The sequence below is a fragment of the Jaculus jaculus genome, chromosome 12 (assembly GCF_020740685.1).
Source record: "Jaculus jaculus isolate mJacJac1 chromosome 12, mJacJac1.mat.Y.cur, whole genome shotgun sequence".
NCBI lineage: Eukaryota > Metazoa > Chordata > Mammalia > Rodentia > Dipodidae > Jaculus > Jaculus jaculus.
The window spans coordinates 33,114,342-33,121,680 of record NC_059113.1 but is presented as its reverse complement, the minus strand read 5'-3'; the positions used below and the strand labels follow the sequence as shown (position 1 = coordinate 33,121,680).

At 44.0% G+C, this 7,339-nt stretch overlaps 1 pseudogene; it reads left to right on the top strand.

Moving 5' to 3' along the window:
• The first annotated feature begins 3,759 nt into the window (after positions 1-3,759).
• Positions 3,760-4,524, top strand: LOC123453572 (annotated as a pseudogene).
• The last annotated feature ends 2,815 nt before the right edge of the window (positions 4,525-7,339 follow it).

Sequence of the window (7,339 nt, the reverse complement as noted above, 5' to 3'; positions counted from 1 at the left end):
AAGAACAGGATGCTCCTTGAGCACTCAGACCTCTTCAAAAGAGTCTACGTGTGTCATGTTTCCCCAATCTTAAAGGTTGTAATCTCTCATATAATTGCAGCTGAACAGGCAGCAGTTTAAGCCCAAAGATTTCTGTGCCATATCCCTTGGCTCACACCAGTCCATTTCTACACAAAGCAATCCTGCCCAAGTTCTTAGGACATGAGCATAACAGCAAGCCTCTCACACAAGCTGCTAGCCCAGTGCAGGCAAAGCTCTTTCTCATCTTCATAAGCCAAACCTTATAGTCCTTAGTTCTTACTGCCTTCAGGTCTTTCAACTCTGACCAGAATAGTCATCAAGCTGTACTTACAGCTCTGCAAGGTATCTCTTAGGCCAAGGTTTCAAATCCTTCCACATTCCTCTTGCAAAGCAGTTGTGGCCAAAAGCCACACAGGTGTCTAGCAGCAATGATGCCACTCTCAGTAACAACTTTACTGTTGCAGTCAGGTTTGCATTGCTGCCAGAAAATACCTGACCAAGAGCAGCTTGTGGGAAAAAAGGTTTATTTTGGTTTACAGATTTGAGGGGAAGCTCCACGATGGCAGATCAAAACGATGGCATGAGCAGAGGGTGGTCATCACCTCCTGGCCAACATCAGACAGAAAATATCAGCAAGAGAGTGTGCTGAATACTGGCAAGGGGAAACTGGCTATAGTACCCATAAGCCTGCCCCCAATAATCCACTGCCTCCAGGAGGTATTAATTCCCAAATCTCCATCATCTTGGAATCTAGCATTCAGAACACCTAAGTTTACGGGGGACACCTGAATCACACCACAACATGCCTCTCCTCCCCCCCCCAAAGGACTCTCCTTCCCTGGGAACCTCACAGGGAGCTTACCCAGCCATGGCGGCTTTCATATGTTGTGGGTGAAGCTACAGAAAGGTGGCTCAATCCAGCCTCCCAGGTAACAGTGAAGGCCCCCACACCAGGCTTGCCATCAGTACCCATGACCTCAGATTCCAGGAGGAAGTAAAAAATGGAAGCAAGTTTCAAATTGGGCCTGAATTCAGGGTGCGGTGAAGCCTCCTTCTCCCAGAGTTCCCAGTTTTACCTCTGAGCCGATTAAGTGCATCCCTCCCAGGGAGCATCCATAAATTGCTCATGCAGTGGTGACATGAGATGAAACTTCTAGACCCTCAGCCCAGCTTCCTGAGCCAGTATGTGGGGTGGATCCTGAGGCACTTCTGGGAACATTCTTTTCATTCTGCCATGGTCCATCGTGGATCAAGATTCATGTGCTGCTAAAATGACTGTGAACCAGGAGACATGGGGTGGATTTAGTTGGGTCTGGTGCCAAGAAGGTCCAGGGCTTTCCGGAGGAGACTTCATTTGCAATGGCTCTGAGGACTCTGGATTGCCTTACAGGGACAGGAGGAACAGGGACTTGCTTCTTCCCTTATCCCTGAGCTTCCAGAAGGCAGGGGTCAGGGCTTCCCATAAGCTGAGTTCACAGAAAGAGGAGGTGGAAAACTATCTCCCAGAAACATGGGCAGCCATTGATTGGCTGCGAATCTGCCACCTGAACACATGTCACACTTGGTGATACCCTGTGGTTGGGGCTGGAGTTCCTGGTGAGATGTCTGCAAAAGCAAATCCTAGGCATCCCTCAAGGCCTTGAAGGTGTCAGTGTCCATCACTCAGCTCCTCTGTCCTCATCTTCTCACCAACCAGGTCCACAACTACCTGCGTAGTAAGCTCTGCTCCCTGTATGAGAGCGACTGCATCTTTGACAAGTTCGAGTGTTCCTGGAATGGGAGTGACAGGTGAGCAGCCTCAGGGCACACTCGGGATATTTTTTTATAATCATGGAAAATGTTAATAAAAATTTAAAAAAAGAGAAAAAGAAAAAGAAAACAAAAAAAGAAAAAAAATTAAATAAATAATAAATAAATAAAAACTAAGAGGATATTGATAAGTCATATGGAAACCAACTTTTTTGGGCAATGAAACACTCAAAAGCCATAGATTGTTAGTAGAAAATTTTTAGTGCCAGGGATGGGATACTTGCCAGTGAGTTGTTGGCCAGGGAGGTCCCTGATGCCCCAGAACATTACAGGCCATTGTTGATGCCCTTGTTTTCCCACCAGGAAGAGATGGTAAGACACTATTGCTGAAGACTCCATATACTTGGGCTACAAGGCCACTGAGAAATCCTGCTGGAACTGAGCTGATAACATCCTCCCTGTAGACCAGCTGACAGAAAGCTGGAAGAAGCCATTCTGCATGCAGTTCAATGGGAGAAAGAGAAATCACCAGTGAAGATACTCAACAGTGGACACTGCAAACCTTATATTTGGCCAGCCAGGTCAAATGAGCCAAAGGGTGCCATAGTGGCACGTCTGTCATGGTGGAAAGCAACTGCCCTCTAATTGGACTGGAGGCCCGCTCCATGGGAGGGAATATATCCTGATACTGAAATCTTAAAACAGGGGTAGTCAGGAGCCCTAGGGGTGTAATGTCTGCTGCTGTCTGGCTAAACGTATATACTATGCTTATCAAACTGCCCAGTAAGCATTTACTTCTCTTAATGTTCATACCCTTATATTAATGCTACTCTCACTTTAGTTAGAGAATCTTCTCTTTTCAGATGGCAGTGACCTTGAGATGACTCAGAAGGCATCATGGTTCTGGAAAGAAATGACAGGAGTGTTCAGCACTGCAATATCTCTATCACACCTTCGAAGGCTCAGGGTCTATTGCAGAAGAGGTGGCGGAAAGAATGTAAGAGCCAAAGGAAGGGTAGGACTCCTTACAACGTGCTCCTGAGACACAAAATGGCCTGGATATCCATGACCTCACAGTGTCTGACACTACCTACACAAGACCATCATAATAGGACGAAAAGATGATGACATCAAAATAAAAGAGAGACTTATTGAGAGGGGGAGGGGATATGATGGAGAATGGAGGGAATTACCATGGGATATTGTTTACAATCATGGAAGTTGTCAATAAAAAAAATCTCTCAAACTTAAAACAAATAAAAAAGAAGCTCCACCTAAGGCATATATATGTATGTATGTCTGTATATATATATATATATATATATATATATATATATATATATATATATATATATATATATATATTTAAGTGTATGGGGGAGGAACTGGAGAGATGGCTTAGTGGTTAAGGTGCTTGCCTGCCAAGTCTAAGAACCCATATTCAACTCTACAGGTCCCGCGTAAGCCAGATGCAAGGTGATGCAAGTGTGCAAAGTCAAACATGCACTAGGTTGTGCATGCGTCTGGAGTTCAGTTTCAGTGACTGGAGGCCCTGGGTGCCAATTCTCTCTTTCTCGTACTCTCACATTAAAAAGGGGGGGAGGATGGCGGGCCCTGGTCGCTGTTGCGTTTTGAGAGCCGAAGCAGAGATGCAGAAGGACTTGCGGGCAAAGGACCACCGTGGCTTCTCCGATTACCACCCACAGCATTTGCCCGACCTGGGTTTCGAAGACTTAACCTCATGGACATCATCCTAAGGGGCAATCTGACCCCAAGCGTTACATAACCAGTTGGCATTTGGCTAACACCATGGCGAATATCATGCAGGACAAACGACAAAACAGGGATCAACTTTTGCTGGGGTTCAACCCAGGTCCTGGGATCCTGACTCGGGCATTACTTGAAACTGGTGTCAAAGTGGTTGCACTTGAAAGTGACAAAGCTTTTATTCCACATTTGGAATCCTTAAGGAAAATGTGAAATGAAAATCTACAAGTGATTCACTGTGACTTCTTCAAATTAGATCCCAGAAATGATAATGTAGTAAGACTACCCATTATGCTGTCACATACACTCTTTCAGAACTTGGGAATAAAACCAGTTCATTGGTCAGCAGGTATTCCTTTAAAAATAATTGGAGTGTTTCCAATTAAAAATGAAAGAAATGCACTTTGGAAACATCTATATGATTTGTATGCCTGTACATCTATCTATAGATATGGCCGAGTAGAACTAAATATATTTATTAGTGAAAAAGAACCCCAGAAACTAGTGGCAACGCCTAAAACACCAGACTTGTATCAAGCATTAAGTGTGCTGCGGCAAGTAGCTTGTGAAATGAAGGTCCTGCATGTGGAGCCTTTGTCGTCGTTTAATACATTCACCGAATATGGGCAACTCTCACAGCCAAAGCACAAGGAACCATTGCAACCAACAGCAGAAAACCTGTATTTTATTTGCATGACTCCGCATATAAATTTATTCACAGAACACTTAAGTCCTATTAACCATGATATATTTTTTCACATGGTAAAGCACTGTTTTGGAAAGCGTAATGCCACATTAATTCACCACTGACATTCACTGAGTTCGGTGGATACGGTAGATATACTGGAGAGTATGAAAGAAGCAAAGATGAAAATAACTCAGATACACCCTAGACAATTTAAACGCCTCTTTGAAACTGTGGGGTGTTCCAAAGGTTATACTTACAAGTGGCTCTATGATGACAGCATGGGAGACGTGACAATATAAGGAAATGGACTGTTAAGACTTTCGTTGGGGCAGATTATGTGTAAATTATGACACAAATGAAAAAACTAAACTTGAAAAACTCACATCCCTTCATCAGAATGTAACTGTTGTGGTTTGGCACAGGCTAGACAAAACTTTACTTTTGCAGTTGATATCCTTGATACATTAGATAAAATTGTGGCTGCTATTTTACTCACAATTAAATAAAATGGAAAAAAAAAAAACTTCAGTTAACTATGGACTTGATCTGATCAAATTTTATTTGTGGACATTCCTATGTACGGTAAGGCTAGTGATAGCTCAGTGGTAGAATACAGGCTTAGTTTGCACAAACTCCCAAAATTCCTATCTTCCACAAACACACTGGCAATTAGTTACAACTTTTTTTTTTTAATTTATTTTGAGAGCGACAGACACAGAGAGAAAGACAGATAGAGGGAGAGAGAGAGAATGGGCGCGCCAGGGCTTCCAGCTTCTGCAAACGAACTCCAGACGCGTGCGCCCCCTTGTGCCTCTGGCTAATGTGGGACCTGGGGAACCGAGCCTCGAACCGGGGTCCTTAGGCTTCACAGGCAAGCGCTTAACCGCTAAGCCATCTCTCCAGCCCAAGTTACAACTTTATTTTGTAAAGTCCTCTTGACGAAAGAAACATCTTTAAATATTCCACGTTCCCCACTTCTGATTATTTTTGCATTCTCCTTAGGACTAAAGGAGTTTGTATGTATTATTGAGCTTGGAAAAGTTACTGACTTAGCCAGTCATGCAGGCACTTAACCTTTTAATACCAGTACAGGAGGGCCAAGAGTACAAGGCCAGTCTCAAGAATGTGTAGTAAGTTCAAAGTCAGCCTGAGCTACAAGAGAACCTATCTCAAAGCAAAGCCTAAAAACTGACTTAAGTGGTTAATTTGAATCTTTAATATGTTGGAATGTATTGTCAAGTGCTGTACAATGAAATTACATTTTGATGTAATTTAATCTTTTTTAGAAATTAAGATTTTGTAAAAAAAAAAAAAAAAAAAAAGGGGGGGAGGGGGAGCCTGGAGAGATTGCTTAGTGGTTAAGCACTTGCCTGTGAAGCCTAAGGACCCCTGTTCAAGTCTGGATTCCCTAGGACCCACGTTAGCTAGATGCACAAAGGGATGCACGCATCCAGAGTTTGTTTGCAGTGGCTGGAGGCCCTGGTGTGCCTATTCTTTCTCTCTCTGCCTTTCTCCCTCTGTCTGTCACTCTCAAATAAATAACAAAAAAAAAAAAAAAAAAAGAGGAGCCGGTGTGGTGGCACATGCATTTAATCCCAGAACTAAAGGGAGCAGAGGTAGGAGAATCACTGAGTTCAAGGCCACCCTGAGACTACAGAGTAAATTCTAGGTCAGCCTGGACTAGAGTGAAGCCCTACCTCAAATAATAATAATTACAATTATTATTATTATTTAAAAAGAGGCCTGTCTGTTGGACTTGCCTCAAAAAAAAAAAAAAAATGTGGTGTCACACGCCTTTAATCCCGCACTTGAGAGGCAGAGAGGTAGGAGGGATGCCATGAGTTCAAGGCCACCCTGAGACTACATAGTGAATTCCAGGTCAGCCTAAGCTAGAGTGAGACCCTACCTCAAAAAAACAAAAACAAAAGCAAAGCACTTGACTAGCATACATATGGGTTCAAGCTCCACAGCTCTGCAGAAAATACAGAGATTTTTTTCCATATAATCCTTGCCTCCAGCCCAGGCAGTCTCTCCCACCATAAACTTTCCCAGGCAGAGTGCTCCATTGCTTATGACCAATGGGCAAGGATTTGAACAGATGTTCTGAGAAAGACTCGACTCGTTTAGTGTAGAGAGTTCGTGTATTAGTTGCTCAGAGCGGTATTTTTAGGAAAGGAGGAGGGGGCAAGGAACTGGGAGAGTTAGGTGGTGGATAACAGCAAGGTTTTAGACGCCAGGGGCAGAGCAGAGAGAGCAGGAGAGAGACCCTTGCTGCAGAGCGTCTGAGCCAAGAAGAAGGGGAAGAGAAGAAAGCTGTGTGCGTAAAGAGAGACAGATGAGAGGCTGAGACAGAAGAAGAGAGATAGGGATACAGACAGATACAAAGGAAACACACTTTAGGAAAGAGGGCTCATGCCTTAATTTATAAGCTCTCTCTCCAGCCCTGATTTTTTTTTTTTTTTTTTTTTTTTTTTTGGGATAGGCTCTCCCTCTAGTCTGGGCTGACCTGGAACTCTGGAAGAGAGTGACCAAGGGGTATCTGTGGGCTTTTATTGCCCATGCCCTTGGTGGAAGGGCCACTTCTTTGTGAGGGGAAGGGGGGGCTTTGTGGAGGTATGGGCTGGTGCTCAGGGAATGAGCTAGATTGGCTAGATTTCCTGTTGAGGTTTGGTCAGGTAGTAAGGGGAGAGAGGAAGATGGGGGAGAGCTCAGTGAACCTATAGGGAAATGCCCCCCATCACCTGAAACACCTGGTTTGCATACTGTTGATTATGACAAATGGCAAAATTATAAGTTCTCCTTTAGTTCTAAGTTTTTTTCCATGAGTAGATCTGAGATTTTGTCAAATGCTTCTTCTGGTTTACCTTTGTTTTGTTTTGTTTTTCGAGGCAGGGTCTCACTCTGGCCCAGGCTGACCTGGAATTCACTATGTAGTCTCAGGGTGGCCTCAAACTCAAGGCGACCCTCCTCCTCTGCCTCCTGAGTGCTGGGTTTAAAGGCGTGCGCCACCATGCCTGGCTCTTGGTTTACTTTGTGTGTGTGTGTGTGTGTGTGGTTTTTCCAGGTAGGGTTTCACTCTATCTCAGGCTGATCTGGAATTTACTATGTAGTCTC